General features: G+C 41.4%; 1 long non-coding RNA gene across 1 annotated transcript; it reads right to left on the minus strand.

Moving 5' to 3' along the window:
* Positions 1-299: 299 nt before the first annotated feature.
* LOC140713735 (uncharacterized) lies at positions 300-18,185 on the minus strand. The gene is made up of 3 exons (XR_012095720.1): positions 18,075-18,185; positions 5,674-5,795; positions 300-3,904 (listed from the first exon to the last, which is right to left on the minus strand). It is a non-coding gene; the product is annotated as an uncharacterized lncRNA (long non-coding RNA).
* Positions 18,186-18,533: the final 348 nt, after the last annotated feature.

The following is an 18,533-nucleotide window of genomic DNA, read 5'->3' on the forward strand; positions in this document are numbered from 1 at the left end:
ATTAAGGACTTCCACCAACTAGGACATTCCCTCTCATTGCTACCATCAGGTAGGAGGTACAGAAGCCTAAAGGCACACACTCAATGATTCAGGAACAGCTTCTTCCCCTCTGACATCTGATTTCTGAATGGATATTGAATCCATGAACACTACCTCACTACTTTTTTATTTGCTATTTATGCACTACTAATTTAATTTAATTATACATATTTACTGTAATTCAACTTTTTCCCCTTGTATTATCATGTATTGCATTGTACTGCTGTAGCGAAGTTAACAGATTTCACAAGATATGCTGATGATATTAAACCTAATTCGGATTCTGATTTTACTGAAATAACTTCATTAGCTACAGATCACTTTTTCAGAATTGCAACCAGAATGTTATCTGTTCCCAAATACCATACACATACAGAGATCTTTCCTATTATCACATGGTGAATTGAATATTGAACAATGTAGAAGTTGCATTTAAACAATCGACCAAAGTGTTTTACAAGCATTTTAAAAACTTTCATTGTATAGCTGATAAAGAAAAGGTTATTGGCCAATTAGTGCACAGTTTGTACATAGAACAATGTGATACTGATTTGATTTAATTTGGGTACTGACTGAAGGAGCAATACAGAGTATGATATTGGGACAACTCCACTGAATATGTTAAAAATAGCATCACTAAATCTTTTATATCCACCTTGAAGGACTGAGAGAGACTCTAATACTGAATCTAGACCAAAAGCTACTACTTCTGATGTTGTGCCTCTATCATTCACTGTTTTAGTTTAATGTCTGAAACATGCTGGAACACTGTAGAAAGGCAGGATTTCAGTCTGAAATGTTAACTATGTCTCTCTCCGTCGATGCAGTGTGACCAGCAGAGAGTGTACAGAATTTCCTGTGTGACAGAAACACAGGTTGTTGGTGTACTGAAGGGCTAGCCAGTGAGGGATCAAACAGGATGGTCAGAGTGCAGGGTGATAAACTGGCTGCAGTCTTCACCTAGTGATTTTCCAGCATTTTTCATCTCCATATGTCACGAGGAGGAATCCAGCACTCACAAGAATTCCTATATTTTTATCAGAAATAAAATCTATTGGGGAACCAAACTAAGCACACAAGTAATAGAAAAGAACTGAGAATGGAGGGAGTGAAGAGTCAAATTGAGGTAAGTGGTAATGAAACAGCACCCATTGTGGTAGCACTAATGAGGACAGGATATTTACACAGGAACAGAGGCTTGAACTGGAAATCTTTAAAGGTGCCTGACCTGGTAAAACCTAAGGAGCACGAGATTTAATTGGCGCAATGCTAAGAAGTCACCCTACCCTGTTAAAACCACTGATTAACCTTCACCTATCCAATTCTGAGCACCAGAATTGTCTATTTTTGGCAATGGAGCTGAAGATATTTTCAAGAATAGTACTGAAAATGGAAAACATCCATTTTGAGCAGAAACTAGGAAAAACTGACTGTTCTCTTTCCAGCAAAGCAGGTCAACAGAGGGGCATTCAAAATCAATAGCAGCTAAATAAACATCATGCATTCCAGCTAACCCGACTTTGGCTCAATGACTTTTCCAGTAATGGATGAAACAACAGAACAGCATTCGGTGCAGCATCACGAGTTCAGCCACAAAGCCTCCAACCGTGCTTTGTGCAGTCTTGAAAAGATGTTCACACACCGTTTCCTTTGTGATACAAGGCTGTTAGCAAAGCATACTCCAGTGCCATGTTCAAAATGATCAATATGGTTCTGAGACTGGTTTTAGGTATTCTGAGGGACAATATTATATGTACCCAAGTTTCAGTCCTGTGGCTTGTATTATGGTTATCTTCAGATTACAGAGCAGGTGCTGCCAAAAGATACAGTGTATGTTTTCTACACAAAGTGACGCTGTGGGGAATGATACTGATAGTGTACATGCACCCATACCGAATACTGTAGATTCCTATTCATACTATTCTTTGCAGTAATAGAATAGTCCACCAGTTAACTTTTGTGGAAAATCAAATCAAAGGCTTTCTGATTTCTCACCAGGTTTAATGGGTTATAGACCAAGATTCCAAGCTTGTGCTTGATTGATTATGTGAAGGAAGTGATGGGGGATAGGATGGATAGCTGTACCTTCACCAGCAAAACGAAAGCCCACGTTCACTATTCTCCCTCCCTCTCTCTACATCCTCCTGTTGGATGTTAATTCCCCACACCTCACTGCCACTCCCTACTTTCCTTTCTGAATGTGGGTATTGTCAGCGGAGGGTCTAATCTCAGGAAACCCTGAACATTCATTAAACAGTGAAAGGAGCTGTGGACTCCAGCATTACTTTGTCATCAGTGATGCTGATGGCTGATAAAGACAAGGTCAGAACATTTGCTACCATAGATGTCCTGAGTGGACCATCAAAATCAACCTTCTCGCAAAACTTCCGCAAACATAGGAAATCAGCCTTCAGCATCAGGATTAACTCAACAGTCTGTCTAGCTTCCCTGTACTGTGGAAATCCATATTGTGAGCACTAAGTTATTGGTAACAGGTCATTATGTATGGGCCCTGAATCTGGTAATCATCTCAAGTTCTCTTTTTACAAACACTTTCTAGCCTCAGCCTATAAAATCCTCCCCAAATTTTATCTCAAGCTGATAAGTTATGTCAAGTCAATGCAACCTATCCTTAAATGTAACCCTTTTTGTGCCTATGTCATTTGGCTTACACCTAGAACATTGCCCTCTACTGATGGTCTGGAGGTGCTACATGAGGAGTTGACAAATTCCACAGAGTAGGCTTGTCCAGAAGGTAGAACACAAGATTCATGCGTGTTTGCAAACTGGATTCAAAATTGGCTTGAAGATAGGAGCAGAGTGAAATGGTCGAGCAATGACTTCTGACTGGATGTCCATTTGTATTGTATCACTTCTGCTACCACTTTTGTTTGTGATGTATATGAATGACTGGATTGAAAGTATAGTTAGACTGATAAAGTTTGCTGACAGCATAAATGCTAGTGGGAAAACAGTGAGGAAGGCTGTGAAAGGATACAGAAGGACATAGTAAAGTCAGGCAGAACAGTGGTAAATAGAATTGAATCTGGGCAAGTGTAAGGTGATACATTTTGGGAGGTCAAGTGCAAGAGGAAAATATAAATGTCTCTCAGGAGCATTGTGGAAAATGGAGTGCAGGTCCGTAGCTCCCTGAAAGTGGCAACTTAAAAGGATAAGATGGAAAAGAAGGCATTGGGCATACTTAACTTCACAGGTTAAGCCAAGGTGATTAAGAGTTGGATGTCACCCCTTGGCCATACTTGGAATGTTGAGTTCATTTTTGGTAGTCACGTTATAGAAAGGATGTGGCAACATTAGAACAGATTCACCAGGATATTACCTGGAATGGAAGGTTCAGTTAAACGGAGAGATTGAGAAGCTATCATTTTTTCACTGGGAAATAGGCTGAGGGGTAACTCTACAGAGGTTTATAACATTGAGGGGCATAGATAGTCTTCCTAAGATGGGGGCAACTAAAATTAAATTTAGATTTCTGGTGAGAGGGGAGAGATTTATTTAAAAAAATCTATGTGCCATGTTTTTCACACAGGTGGTGTGCTGGAACTAGCAGCTAGAGAAAGATCTAGAGGCAAATGTAATTACCACATTTTAGAGGCATCTGGGCAGGCTCTTGGATCAGAGGAGAGTAGAGGGATACGTGCCTAATGTTGGCAATTAGACATCGTGATCAGCATGGATACCACTCAAAGTTCAAAGTAAATTTATCGTCAAAGTACATATGTCACCATAAACAACCCTGAGATTCATTTTCTTGAGGGCATACTCAATAAATCCAATAACCATAATAGAATCAATGAAAGATTGCACCAGCAGAGCATTCAACCAATGTGCAAAAGACAGCAACCTGCAAATACAAAAAGAAATATATTAAAATAATAAGCAATATATATTGAGAACATAAGATGAAGAATCCTTGAACGTGAGTCAGTAGTGTGAACATTTCAGTGATGTGGCAAATGAAGTTGAGTGAAGTTATTCCCTTTGGTTCCAGAGCCTGATGGTCGAACGGGAATAACTGTAACTGAACCTGGTGGTGTGAGTCCTCAGGTGCCTGTACCACCTTACTGATGGCAGTAGCAAGAAGAGAGCATGTCATGTCCTGGTGGTGTGGGTCCCTGATGATGGATACTGTTTTCCTGCTACCACGCTTCTTGTAGATGTGCTCAGTGGCGGGGAGGGCTTTACCCACAATGGGACTGCTACTTTTCATAGGATTTTTTGTTCAATGTCATCGGTGTTTCCATTCCAGGCTGTGATGCAGTCAATATACTCACCGCCACATATCTTTAGAAGTTTGTCAAAGTTTTAGATGCTGTGCCAAATCTTTGTAAACTTCTTGGGAAGCAGAGGTGCTGTTGTGCTTTTTCTTTGTAATTTCACTTGTGTTCTGGGCCCAGGGCAGCTCCTCTGAAGTAGTAACACTGAGGAATTTAAAGTTGCTGATCCTCTTCATCTCTGATCTCCCAATAAGGACTGGCTCATGGACCTCCGGTTTTCTCCTCCTGATTCAATAATCAGCTCCTTTGTCTTGCTGACGTTGGGGGAGAGGGTGTTGCCGTGGCACCACTCAGCCAGATTTTCAATCTCTCTTTTACATACTGATTTGTCACCACCTTTTATTGAGCCTATGACAGTAGTGTCGTCAGCAAACATAAATATGGCATTGGAGAATAATACTATAAAATCTAATGTGAGAAGAGTCCATAAATTGGAAATTTAAATTTAAGCATTCTGTTGAAAAGAGCTTGATGCAAGGCAGAGCATGCAATATTATTATGCAGCTCTGAGCAGATAGTTTTAAATCTTTAGCTTGAACTTGTAATTTCAGCTAAAATGCAGTCAACACCAGGGCCAAAGAAAAGGAAGCAATGCCAAAGTTGAAATGTGGTAAATGACCTGATCATTGGACACTCTGTCACACAACTTGAGTTTTATGACATTAGTTCATCATGTATGATGTGAAATTGTATGAAATTTTGTATTTACTCACACAGTTGTGGGAAGTGAAATTCATTGTTAGACCATGACTTATTGCTCAGTCTTATTATTTCCTGAGGGGATAATATCACCACCTTCAAACATGGCAAGTGTGCGAAGTTCTTTCACAAATTGTTTAGATAGGCAATACCAGGATATAGAACCGGTGATAATGAAGGGACATCAATTCACCTTCAAGTCAGTTTGATTTAGAGAAAACACAAGTTGTAGTTATAACTTATAGTTGTAACCATACATGCCTAAGGCCCTCATTCTTATGACCGGTAGAGGTCTAGGGAATGGGAAGCGTTGTAGAAACCTCGCTAGTAGCTGATATGTATTTTATAAGCTATCACCTTCATGTCACTTTGACTTTCCTCCTCCAGGTCATTAATGTTTAACCGTAAACAATTGAGGGCCAAGATCTGATCCACTAGTTTCATCCATTCTGTAGCCGCATTTGATTGGTCCAGTTGAGCTTCTATTGAATAGTGAAGGTCCTCATTAGAGATCGACTCTTCTCACAATGGAAGTTGATAATTTGGGAGGATGAGGTAGGGGTGGAAATAGCTTTGGGAATTGGTTGTGTAATTTTAAGAAGTTGGCATTTGATACTACAGTATATAAATCACTTACTGTGTGTTAAACTTTTCTCAGTTGTTCAAGGTGCATGTAGTCTTCCACACATTTCACCTTCTGGCATCCTCAGAAAATACTGTCGATTTTTTTTGCAACTTCAAGCTTGATCACATTATTTTCTATTGGAAAAAGAAATGAGTGAGAAAAATAGCTTTGTGTATTTTCCTACAGAGCCTACAAAAAATATTTTCCCTCCCCACCCCACTAGGAAGTTTTCATGTTTTATTGTTTTACTACATTGAACTTAATTTGACTTTTTTTGGCACTGATCCTCTCTTGAAGAAGACTCTTTTGTGTCAAAGTCAAAACAGATCTCTACAAAGTGATCTAAATTAATTAAAATTATTAACCACTAAGTAATTGATTGCATAATAACTCATTCCCCCTTCAAGTCAGTATTTAGTAGAAGCACATTTGGCAGCAATCACAGCCTTGAGTCTGTGTGGATAGGTCTCTATCAGCTTTTCACATCTGGACACTGCAATTTTTCCCCACTCAGATTGTCAGACTGTCAGATTGCATGGGGATCATGAGTGAACAGCTGTTTTCAAGTCCAGCCATAAATTCTCAATTGGATTGAGGTCTGGACTCTGACTTGGCAACTCCTGGACATTAACTTTGTTGTTTTTAAACCATTCCTACGTAGCTTTCGCTTATTATGTTTGAAGTCATGGTCTTGTTGGAAAACATATCTTCTCCCAAGTCGCAGTTCTCTTGCAGACTGCGTCAGGTTTTCCTCCAGGATTTCCCTGTAATTTACTGCATTCATTTTACCCTCCACCTTCACAAGCCTTCCAGGGCCTGCTGTAGTGAAGCATCCCCACAGCACGATGCAGCCACCACCATGTTTCACGATAGGGATGGTGTGTTTTGATGATGTGCGATGTTTGGTCAAACATAGTGTTCAGGTTGAACAAGCTCAATTTTGGTTTCATCAGACCATAGAACCTTCTTCCAGCAGACTTTGGAGTTTCCCACATGCCTTCTGACAAACTCTAGCTGAGAGTTCACGTGAGATTTTTTCAACAGTGGCTTTCTTTGCCACTCTCCGATAAAGCTGTGACTGGTGAAGCACCTGGGCAACAGTTGTCGTATGCTCAGTCTCTCCCATCTCAGCCACTGAAGCTTATAACTCCTCTAGGGTTGTCATAGGTCTCCTGGTGGCCTCCATCACTCATCCCCTTCTTGCATGGTCACTCAATTTTTGAGGGCTGCCTGCTCTAAGCAGATTTGCAGCTGTGCCATATTCTTTCCATTTCTTGATGATTGACTTAATTGGCCTCCAAGGGATATTCAGTGACTTGGACATTTTCTTATATGCATCTCCTGACTTGTGCTTTTTGCGGAGTTGCTGGATGATCTTTTGTCTCCATGGTGTAGTTTTTGCCAGGATACTGAAACTCCAGAAGTTGGAACTTCCAGATCCAGGTGTATTTTTACTACAATCAGTTGAAACATCTTGACTGCACACAGATCTCCATTTAACTAATTAAGTGACTTCTAAAACCAATTGGCTGCACCAGTGATGATTTGGTGTGTCATATTAAAGGGGATGTGTACTTATGCAATCAATTATTTTGTGTTTTCTATCTTTAATTAGTTTAGATCACTTCGTAGAGATCTATTTCACTTTGAACAAAAGACTCTTTTTCTGTTGATCAAAGTCAGAAAAGCCAAATTAATCCATTGTGATTCAATGTTATAAAACATGAAAATTTCAGCGGGGAGGGGAGAATACTTTTTGTAGGCACTGTACTTTAGCTACATAGTTGTATAACTTCTGATGAAAACAGTCCAGTTTTTCTCAATGCCTCACTTCCCAAACTTCTCGTCTCTCTACTGTTCTGGAACTTTCTCTTCAGTACCACTTCTTTCGCTTTCTCCATTACCTTGCACACAATTCCCTCTCCAATACATGTGAACTTCTCTTTTTGAAAGGCTTGATTGATTTTGTCTCTCTGAACCCTGCAAGTAATGACTTTCACGTTATCTCTGTTCTTCTCCTCCCATTCAAGTGTACTAGGTTTGCACATAATGAACTTCAGAGCCTTCAAATGGATGACTGTATGCTCCATTTCATCTGAGCTGACAGAAATATTAATGTGATGCCATTGACTGGAATAATTGTCTTATAGTTCATTCATGTCATGTGAGAATTATTCCTAAAACTGCTAAGTTATTTAAGCAGGCATGGGAGAGATCCATGAGGAAATATTCTTGTTGTAGAAAGCTGCACGATGGGAGATGGCCATGCTGAGCGATCAAATGCAAGTGTAACAGTGAATGCCCATTATGCTCTGCTGAGCTCTGTACTCTCTAAGTTTTAGTGCCTACATGGTAGAAAATCCAGCTGGACCCAGACTGAGAAGCACTTGTTTGGTATAAACATGCACCAGGCCCTGAAATGTGCACTAAATGAGAGATATTTTCCACCATTCCTGATTAACCTGTCTCTTCCCATTCATCAAGTTAATCATTTTTGGTTGATTCTTGAGTTGAATACCTTTGTTAAACCAAACAGGCAGTTATTCTTGTATAACAAAATGTAACTGATAATATTAGAAAGAATTAGCATTTTTCATATTCTCAAAATGCCCTAAAATGAGCATATGTCAGTTTATATATAGGAGACTCCCACAGAAATTCCATCAGGAATGTCTAATCTGTTTTCATGATGGAATAGACACAGGCCAGAGCATCTATTTAGCTGTGTTATAAGGTGCACACTTACGGCGACATAATGACATGTGCCATTCAAATACTTTTACATATAACCTATAACGAATTATTTTAAAAATAATGGCTTAGTTATATAATATATTTTCAATATTACTGAAATACTAAATACACAACGTTCCTCCCTGCTTAGCTGTGAACAACTCAGAACGTATCTCAACTCAAATATGTAACACACTGTATTGCACAGGATTGAAAAAAGCTGCTGGTAGTTGTAAAATTACTCGGCTCCATCATGGGTACTAGCCTCCGTAGTATCCAGGACGTCCTCAAGGAGCAGTGCCTTCAAAAGGTGGCATCCATTATTAAGGACCCCCACCACCCGGTTTCATTTAACAATTTAATATACATATAATTGATTTACTTATTTATTTTCTATATTATCTATTGCATTGTGCTGCTGCTGTTGTTAATAAATTTCACAACATATGCTGGTGATATTAAATCTGATTCTGATGTCTTTCATGACAAGGAAGGGGTCACTCTGTGGCTGTGAAGTGATCTCAGGTTCTGAGGCCTGCTCCATGTGGTTGTAGGAGTTGTGTCAGAGACTGCAGGAAGTGGTTCTGACAGCTCGGGGCACCTTTCTTCACTAACAACTGACTCCACTGTCCTCAACTGATCGATGTGTTGTCTCTGGATGACATCAGATGCAATCTCCACTGTGTAGGAGAGTGGTCCAGTTCTCTCCTTAATCCTTCCAAGTACCCACTTTTGATCACCCCTGTAGTCCCTCACCAGGACTGCTTGTCCAGGAGTGAAACATCAAACCTTTTCGAGGAGCCTTCAGCTGTTTGTCCTGCATAGTCCTTCTGAGATTGGGTTTGAGGAGATTCGAGAGTGAAGGCAGGATATGACCCAGGAACAGCATGGCTGGTGAGTTGTTGGTTGTGGAGTGTGCCACATTGCGATGTACAAGGAGGAAATTGGCGAGCTTCTGATTCAGTGTCAACGTGGTGTGTTCTGCTGAAATTGCTCAGTGCGTTCTTTAGGCTCTGAACAAAACTTTCTGCCAAGTCATTTGTAGCTGGGTGATATGGTGCAGATGTAATATGTCTTATTTCATCCATTTTCAGGAACAACTGAAACTGTTCTGTCACAAACTGCGGTCTGTTGTCACTGACTGAGTGTTCTGGAACACCAGTCCCTGAGAAGCAGCTTCTCAACACATGAACAGTGTGTGAGGCTGTTGTGGAGGTGACTGGGTACACTTCCAGCCACTCTCCAGTACTACCAAGAAATTTGTGCCCATGAACGGTCCAGCAAAATCCACATGAATCTTCTGCCAGGGCAAAGCAGGGCATTCCCAGGGATGGAGAGGGACCGCTCTTGGCATTTTCTGGGTGTGATGGCATCCCATGCAGTGCATGGCAAGCTGCTCGATCTGATTATCTATCCCAGGACACCAGGCAGAGCTCTGAGACAATGCTTTCATTTTGACCGTTCCTGGATGACCAGTATGTACATAGCTCCTCCAACACTTTAGCTCTCAGCTTGGATGGGACAACTCTCAGTCCCCACATAAGGCAACCTCTGTCGAGGGCAAGTTCATCCCAGTGTTGGCAAAGATGGAGACACTGGGATTTCCATTGCACACGCCGGCCATTTTACATTGCCATGTAGACCTGAGGCAGTGTGGGGTCTTTTCTGGTTTCTTTTTGAATCATCTCTGCAGTAATAGGGAGACTTCCAGTTTTCATTAGGGAGAATACGTCAAGAGGAGTGTCCTATTTTGTAAATTTTTTAGCATTTTCTTTTCCTGCAGTAAACAGGACAATCCATTAGCATTTCTATGATTGGCTGTCCTCTTGAATTCAATCTTGTAGTTGCGTCCTTCAAGAAACGGAGCATAACTCTGCACTTGTGCTGTTGTTGTTAGTGGATTGAAAATGGACATCAGTGGTTGATGATCAATAACGAGGGTAAGCAGAAGGAGAGACATCATGGGTCAGTTTCACTGGATGAGGTAGATCATGGAGTGTGACAACAGTGTCTGATGTCCTCATTTCTGTCGTCTTTTGGAAAGCCGCCTCACACTGCTTTGTCAGTGCCATTTCTTCCAGATTTGTGACAATGAGTTCATGGGGTGGAGCACTGTAACCAGGTCTGGCAGGAACCTGTTATAGTAATTGACAGCTCTTAAAATGACCACAACTTGACATGTCCTCTAGCCTAGGGGCATCGACTGCTGCTTGAATTTTTTCAGCACATTTGTGTAAGCATTGTGCATCAGTGGTGTAACCACATCAAGTGATGTTTGATATAAAGAATTCACACTTGTTGCATCATGCTCTGAGCTCATAATCTTCTAATCTTTTTAATAGTACCTTGAGACTTTCGAGAAGTTCCTTATTATCCCTACCAGTAACAATGATGTCATCCAAGTAACACTGAGTGTCTGGGCAGGCTTGCTGTACCTGGCCCATAACTTTCAGCTATGCTGCAGGTGCAGATGCTACTCTGAAATAAGCTTATTGTAGCTTATTTGTGAGAGTTTATGGTGAGAAACACTTTGGATCCTCCTTCTATCTCCATCTGTAGGTGGACCTCAGCTAAGTCCACTTTGCTGAAGTGTTTCTCTCCGGAAAGGTTTGCAACGATATCCTGTATCCTGGGCAGAGGGTATTGATTTACTTTCAGTACTGGGTTGATGGTGACCTTAATATCACCACAGATGCTGACTGACCCAATCTTGGCTTCTGTGACCACATGTGGCCCAAAGGATTGTACAGGTACAAAGAACTGGACAGGCTTTGCAAAACCTGGGTGTGGCATTTTCAATTAACACTATTTTACCTTTGATAGGTTTGTGTTTCCAATGCCATCCTTGAACACTACTGTGGCATTACCCAGTACCTTTCTTAATTCACTTTCAGTGACTCTTTTGCAGGAGATATGGCATGCAAATTGTGGATCGATATCCAATTAAGTTGTAGTTCTCTCAGCCAATCATGACTCCACAATATTGGCAGTTAAACCTCTAAAATTAAACCACCTTTTGCATTCAGCAAACAGGTACTCTTTTCATTGGCTGTTTCATTTGCTTCAAAATACTGCTCAATTAGTTCAGTGTAGATATATATATATAAGCCAGATAAATGTTATGTTGAACACGTTTATCTTTCCAATGTAACCAACCATTTCTGTTCTTTTTTTAATTTATTATTATCATCCGATACTCACTGTTTACGAACCTGCAAATTTCCTTCATTTTCTGCTTTTTTTTACCATCTGTGATGGTAGATTTTCTACCATCTGTGTCCCCTTCCAAAGAAAAAAAAATATTTTGTGCAAGTTTATTTTCATAATCTATCTTCCCTTTATTTGTTGTTCATTGTTTCTTTGTTGCTTTTGAAAGTTTTCCCAATCTTCCAATTTCCCACTATCCTTGGTGACTTTCTATGCACAAACTTCTAGTTTAATGCCTTCTTTGATTTCCTTAGTTATCCATGGCTGACTCTCCCCACCCTTACTGTCCTTGCTTTTAACTGGAATATACTTTTGTCGAGCACCATGAAAATCCCTTTGAAAGTCTTCCACTGTCCCTCAATCATCCCACCATATAGCCTGTGTTCCCCATCTACACTAGCCAAATCCTCCCTCGTCCCATTGTTTAGGCATACTACACTGGTTTTAGATCAAAGTATTGCACCCTCCACCCTCCTGAGCAACATGGCTCAGCAACTTAATTAAAATAGAATTGGATTCAGCTGTTTCAGACATTTCACAAAATTAGTTTGAATGGCATTTCAAAGATACTGAACTGAAGCCAGCAGATATCCAACTAAGAACTTATACTGGAGGAAAGGTAACTCCTGTGGTAATGACATTCGGAACAGTGAAATACAACAATCAGCAAGCCCTTTGTGTCTGTCTGTGGTTTAAAAAAAACAGGAGGACTAGCATTGTGGGGGTGTGATTGGCTGAGACAACTACACACATCTATTGAAGATCCATCCGCTCTTTGCATGTTACATCTCCTGCAATAAAGTCAGCTGAAAGTGAATTTAAGAAGGTACTGGATGGTGCCACAACTGTCTCCATGCTGTACACCATGAACTGCTGCCAGACAGAGGGAAAACAGCTGTTGGTGGCAACCTTGGTGCCTCTGGTTGGAAAGCATATTAGACCAAGGAAAGGACTATGCTACTCATGAAAGTAAGGAAAGCAGTGGTCCGACTACAACAGGTTTTGTAGGCAACATACCTGAGAAAGCTTCTGCTATGATCATCAGGCAGTTACTTTTGAAATGTGGCTTGGTTTTAAGCTGGAAGAGAGTTCAAGGAGCTTCAGGAAAGATGCAACCATTCGGCTTTTGTGAGTGTGAGGAACCAGAATCTACTCTGTGTGCATTGAGGTTGTTGCATGAACTTCAAGTGAGAGACAAAAAGCTGCTTGTAAAAGTGGATCCAAAGACTAAAGCCCAGCTGGATGAATGGAAAGCCAAAAAGAAAGGAGTCAATGGAGATAGAGAAACAGGATTCGTCAGGTGATGATGTGGAAACCAAGAGGGGAGATCAGATCATAAAGGGAGCAATAGAAAGATTAATTAGAAAATATTCTGACGAACTAAATGCACCTTCCCAAGATCAAAATGCACAAACTAGGAAAAAAGAAAGAGAAGAAATGTGTCCCAGGCTGTCAGAACCACTTTCTGCAGTCCCAGAGTCAATTCCCACACCCACAATTCTCACCTGCCAAGAGGTGTGACCTCCCTTGTCAGGAAAGATGTTATCCCAAAAAAGTAAGAAATACTTCACAGCAATTAAATGTTTAGGCCTGAATAGGACAAATTTAAACATTTAGTATGTTTTGGATGTCTATATGTAGTATTATTTAGTATACTTTTGATAGCTGACATGCATTCCTTTTAGAGTTGGAGTTTATGGATAAGCAGGGACGGATGTTGTGTATTTAATATTTCAGTAATATTTGAGTAATCTTGTAAATATTGTACATTGATTACTCATTGTTGTGCATTTAAATAATTCATTATGGGTTTGAAATGTATAAATATGTGAATTTGCATACGTCATCGGTCTACCACATGGTCCATGCAGACCTTGCTTAAAGTAAAACACAAGTCAGACTCCATTTCAGACTTTCATGTCTTCCTTTGAATTAGTTTAATGCTTTAAAATTTCAAAACATAACACATGGGTAGTCAACATTTAGTAAAAACAGGCAAATAGAGATTGTTATTGAGGGATAAGAATAGGAGAGTGGCAAAAAATACCCTGACTCTGCAGATTGTGATGTGGAAAATACCCTGGCTCTGCAGATTGTGATGTGGAAACTGAACCACGGATGGACTGAAGAATCTGCAAGGGAAGGAGAGGTGGCAGCTGTAATCTGCACATTGCAGTCCGAACACTTGGCAAACTGTAAACCTACAAGGGAACTGGTGGATGTGCAGTATTGAGATTTTGTGAAGGCCTTTGATAAGGCCCACAGTGGAAACTAGTCAACAATGTTGCAACACATAGCTTTGGCACAGACTGAGAATTCGTTCACATACAGACAGCAAAGAGTGGAATAAATGAGAGTGGTTGTGTCTAGTGAGATACTGCAGAGATCAGTGCCTGGACACCTGTTATTCATGAAGTGTATGGATGATACAAAAAATGGGATTAGAGTAGGAGGAGGGCATTGATTGTTTAAAGAGATGTAAATAAGGTAAGTGGGTGAGAACAGCAGTGTAGTGCAAGATCATCCACTTCAGTGCATAAAAGAGTCAAGCAGAATGTCTTTGAAAGAGGAGATATTGAGAAACATTGATATTCAATAGTACCTTTGAACACAAGTGTAGCTTGTATTCTGCAAGCTTAGTTAGCAATTAATACTAGTGTGCTGAGTTTAATACGTAAGGATTTGTATACAAAAGTAAAGATTCTTACTGCAATAAGAGAGGCTACTTCTGAAAATTTATGCACATTTAAGTCTCCTTACCAGAGATTTGTCAATGACGAGAGACTGAATAGACTTGGCCTGTATTCTCTTAATCAGAGATCCCAACCTTTTTTATGCCATGGACCAATACCATTAAGCATAGGGTCTGTGAATCCCAGGATGGGAACCTCTGGTCATCAAAAGTCACAAAATTCATGCAGGGTTTCATCGGGTGGATGCAAGAAAGATGTCTCCTGTGATTAAGAAATCTGCAACTAGGAGTCAAATATCTGGCCATTTTGGACTGGAATGATAAGGAGTAGCTTCATTAGGAAGATGGTGAGTGTTTGGAATTGTCAGCCTGACAGGGCTGTAAGGACCCAGTCACAGTCCATGCTTACAGATAAAATAAATAGCTGGTGGGAGAAGGTGTTGAAGTTGTGTGCATTCTGTCAGCTGTTATCAGATAAAGGAAGGGGTTACTACCTGAAAGGGAAAATGTTGTACATCTCTCAGTAAGATGGTATGAGGCAGAAAAATAAATATTTTGCTGTTAATATGCTACTGAGAATTTCAATATCAGGTCACCTCTGCTGAGTCAGTCTCGCTCCACGAGGTGCCTATTCTGTGCACGTTCTGGGAGGCTGAGTGGAAAGAAGCCATCGATCACATGCCTGGTGGGCAGGGCAGAACTGTGGTCGGGAGTTGGCTTGTTCGAGGCTCAGATCCAGGGATCATAGAGGGCAGAATAGTTATTGCGGATGGGTATGTGGGAGGGAAAGGTGGTCAGGAAGACAATCTCACAAGTTGTGGTATGATCAGTGATCATTGTCCAGAGGAGTGGAGTCTGTTGTTGAATGGTCAGTGGGTGGTTGCAGATTTTGGTCACAAGCGATTGGTGTTTGCCCACGGTGAGAAACTGCCACCTCACGACAGCAAATTGGTGATGGAGTTTAGTAAAAGGTTGTGGGCTTGGGTGGATTAATGGTTATTTTGTAAGGTTTGGGACTTTGGGGAATATGGTAACATAACTAATCAGAATCAAAGTCACTTTATTGCCTGTTCGTGAAACATACCAAGGATAAAACGCGGGACAATACCACAACAGACAACACAATAACAACCAACTACTTAGAAAACAATAGGGCAAACAATCATGAGCAATCAACAATTAGCAGAACGGTCACATGTGCAAACGGCAATAATGAAACTTAAATAAATGTGAACGTATGAACAGACTATATAATTGTCAACAGGGCAGGAGATAAGGAAAGAACATTGAAATGGATGTTGTGCAGTGACGGTTCGGGTGTTACACCTGAGTGAGTTTTGTTGAGAAGCTGGAGAGCTATGGGGAAGAAGCTTCGGAGATGACGTAGTCCTGGTGGTGACAGACTAGTTTCGCCTCCCTAATTGCAATTTGGTGAACAGGTGGAGTCAGTAGTAATTTTCTCGGCTCTTCTTTGCTTTGGCGATGAACTGGTTAGTGTTAGCCGGTGATGGTCCGTGCCCTGAGTGGACCACTTGCTGGAACCTGGACTTGGAGAGGGAGGAGTCGGTGGGAAACCGAACAGTGATAGGAGTGGTCACAACACTCCCAGTGATGGCTGAGTGGAAATTCAGTGAAGTTTCCTGAGCTGGCATGGGAAGATCAGTCTCTGCTGGGCTTTCCCAGTGATGAGCGCAACATGCTTGTCCCACTTCAATGTATTGGTAACGGTAGTCTGTAGTCCGCAGGAATTTGAATGACTTGACCACAGACACAGCCTGACCATTACAGACAGACAAGACAGACAGACATACTTTATTGATCCCGGGGGTCAATTAATTTCCAAAGGGGTGGGGCAGGTTGGGGTTTGTTGGCAGAAGTCAATCCTCATTTCCACTATCTTCTTAACATTAAGCTCCAAGTCAGTACGAGCACACCAGTCTGCAAGGCGGTTTACTTCAGTAGCAGGCCACATCATTATTAGAGATTAGATGAACTATCATCTGCAAACTTTAGGATTTTAATGGGTTTTCCTGTGGACGTACAGTCATTAGTATAAAGTGAGAACAGGAGGGGTGAAAGGACCACCCCTAGGGAGAGTCTGTGCTATAGACATTGGATTGGATAAATAGGAGAGCAGCCTTGCCCACGGCTTCCTTCCTGCCAGGAAGCTTGTAACCCACTGACAGATACATAAAGTACACCTAGCTGGGTGAGCTTGCTGTGGAACCACTCTGGAACAGTAGTGTTGAGGTGGAAGTAAGATCCACAAAAAGGATCCTCACGCACACTGGGTGTTGGAGAGTGCAGATGCTGAAGAATGTAACAAAGGCACAAGTGAACTGAGAGATTTGTTCCACTGTAGCAGGTCAAGAAGAGGCTCAGTAATCAGTCAGGTAGACTAACATCAGACGTTGAAATGTTCTAGTAACTACTGAAGTCAGAGTAGTTGAGCATCAAGTCCAGTGATCTTGTCTTGCTTGGGAAATGGAATGACTGCAGCAACTTTAAAGCAGTCCGGAACCGTGCAGACCATGTTAAATATCTCAGTGAAGACAGGTGCTAGCTGATCCACACACTGCCTTAGAATGCCAGGGCCTGCAACTTTCCTAATGTTCAATATTCCCAATAGCATGCAATATTCTTCTTGCTTCATGGAAAGTATAGGGTGAGATGGAGGGAGGGGCAGGGAGGGGCTGAGGCTGAAAAAGCTGAATGGGGATAGGGCGAAGGAGGGATGGTGACACTGGAGTGGCTGTGAAAGTGGCAGAGGGGCTTGGGGCTCAGCATATCAGGATCAGAGCAAGTGAGAAGATCAGGGGATCTTAGATTAGACCAGTACCAGTACTAGCCTGCAGAGGCATCGGACTTGGAGCAGATCGTGCTGCTGCCTGAGTCACAGAGGCATCAGTGCACGAAGCTGGTGTGCAGTCCAACAGTGAGAAATCATCTTAGTCACTTTTCTTGTGATTTCAAGACCCCGTGGGGCATTGCTAATGTGGAATGCTGCAAATCTGACTCAGTAATTTATTAGCAAGCGGTGGGGGAGGCTGCGTGGCCTCGGTTGTTGCGAGGACTGGTCCTCAGCCACAATGTCGACTGTTTAGAGCCACCCAAAGGAGAGATTTGTCGCAGTCTGCGCACCCCACTGGGAGCAGTGTGGCGCAGTGTCCGAGCTGGACTCAGTGCTGCCCCCCAGTGATCACTCATCAGAAGACAAGCCAAATTGTGTTCAAATGCAGATTTCGGCAACATTCATGGGATTCAGGGTCCTGGACTTATATATATTTATTTTTGTGTGACTCTATTTTGCAGATACCTTATATGGACTACATGTGCCTTGTGCTGTTGGTACTGTGATTTACACCTTGGCCCCAGAGTCTGGCTGTATTCACGAGTGTGGTTTAATGACAATTAAATTTGAACTAACTAATCATTAAAGATTTAAAAAGAGATATCAGGGCATGTATTACAAATAATTCAACATCAAATGCATGGACAGTGTCTCAAATTGTGGACTTTGAGTGACTCGTACAGTGTGTGCCATTGGATTTTCAGTTCCAAGGTTTCCAGTGAAGTCGGGATATGTGGCACTGCAAGATGTTGTACAGCTTAATCCATTGTCGAGGAAAACCTCTTGTCCTCCTTTGCTTATTAGTTGACACAATATAAATGCTAAAAAAATGAATGAAGCACTTGAATACTTTCTTGTCATTTATGTAAATTCTTTAATTTGTCTTTATCTTATCACATATCGCTAACTGATTCCAAAGTCTGCACTTACCTCCTGCCCCCAGTTCACACATGCCCTCAGATTCAGTCACTCCTGTCTGGTGTTTGTTCTTTAAAAAGTAAATGAACTGTAGTTTCTCAGCTATATATAATTTGCTCAGTTGGAGTGTAAAGTCCTTCACCAGGTTTTGTGTGACTTATTCCACATAAAATAATCCTCTTTTTCCAGAATGATCAACATGTTATCCAGTGAAAGGTGATCCAGTAACCCAGTGTTGCAGGACTCTGCTAATAACCACTGAATCATTTTCAGGTTTATTTATCACATATACATCAAAGCATTCAGTGAAATGTGTTGTTGCCTTAACAACCAACAGACCTAAGGATGTGCTGGGGGCAGCCTGCATGTGTTATCACACATTCCAGCAGCAACAGAGTATTCCCCCCAACCCCATGCTCGGGAGAACACAACAAAACAGAACGTACCAGGTGAGAGAGCAACAAGAGCCAA

The sequence above is a fragment of the Hemitrygon akajei genome, chromosome 2 (genome assembly GCF_048418815.1).
Source record: "Hemitrygon akajei chromosome 2, sHemAka1.3, whole genome shotgun sequence".
NCBI lineage: Eukaryota > Metazoa > Chordata > Chondrichthyes > Myliobatiformes > Dasyatidae > Hemitrygon > Hemitrygon akajei.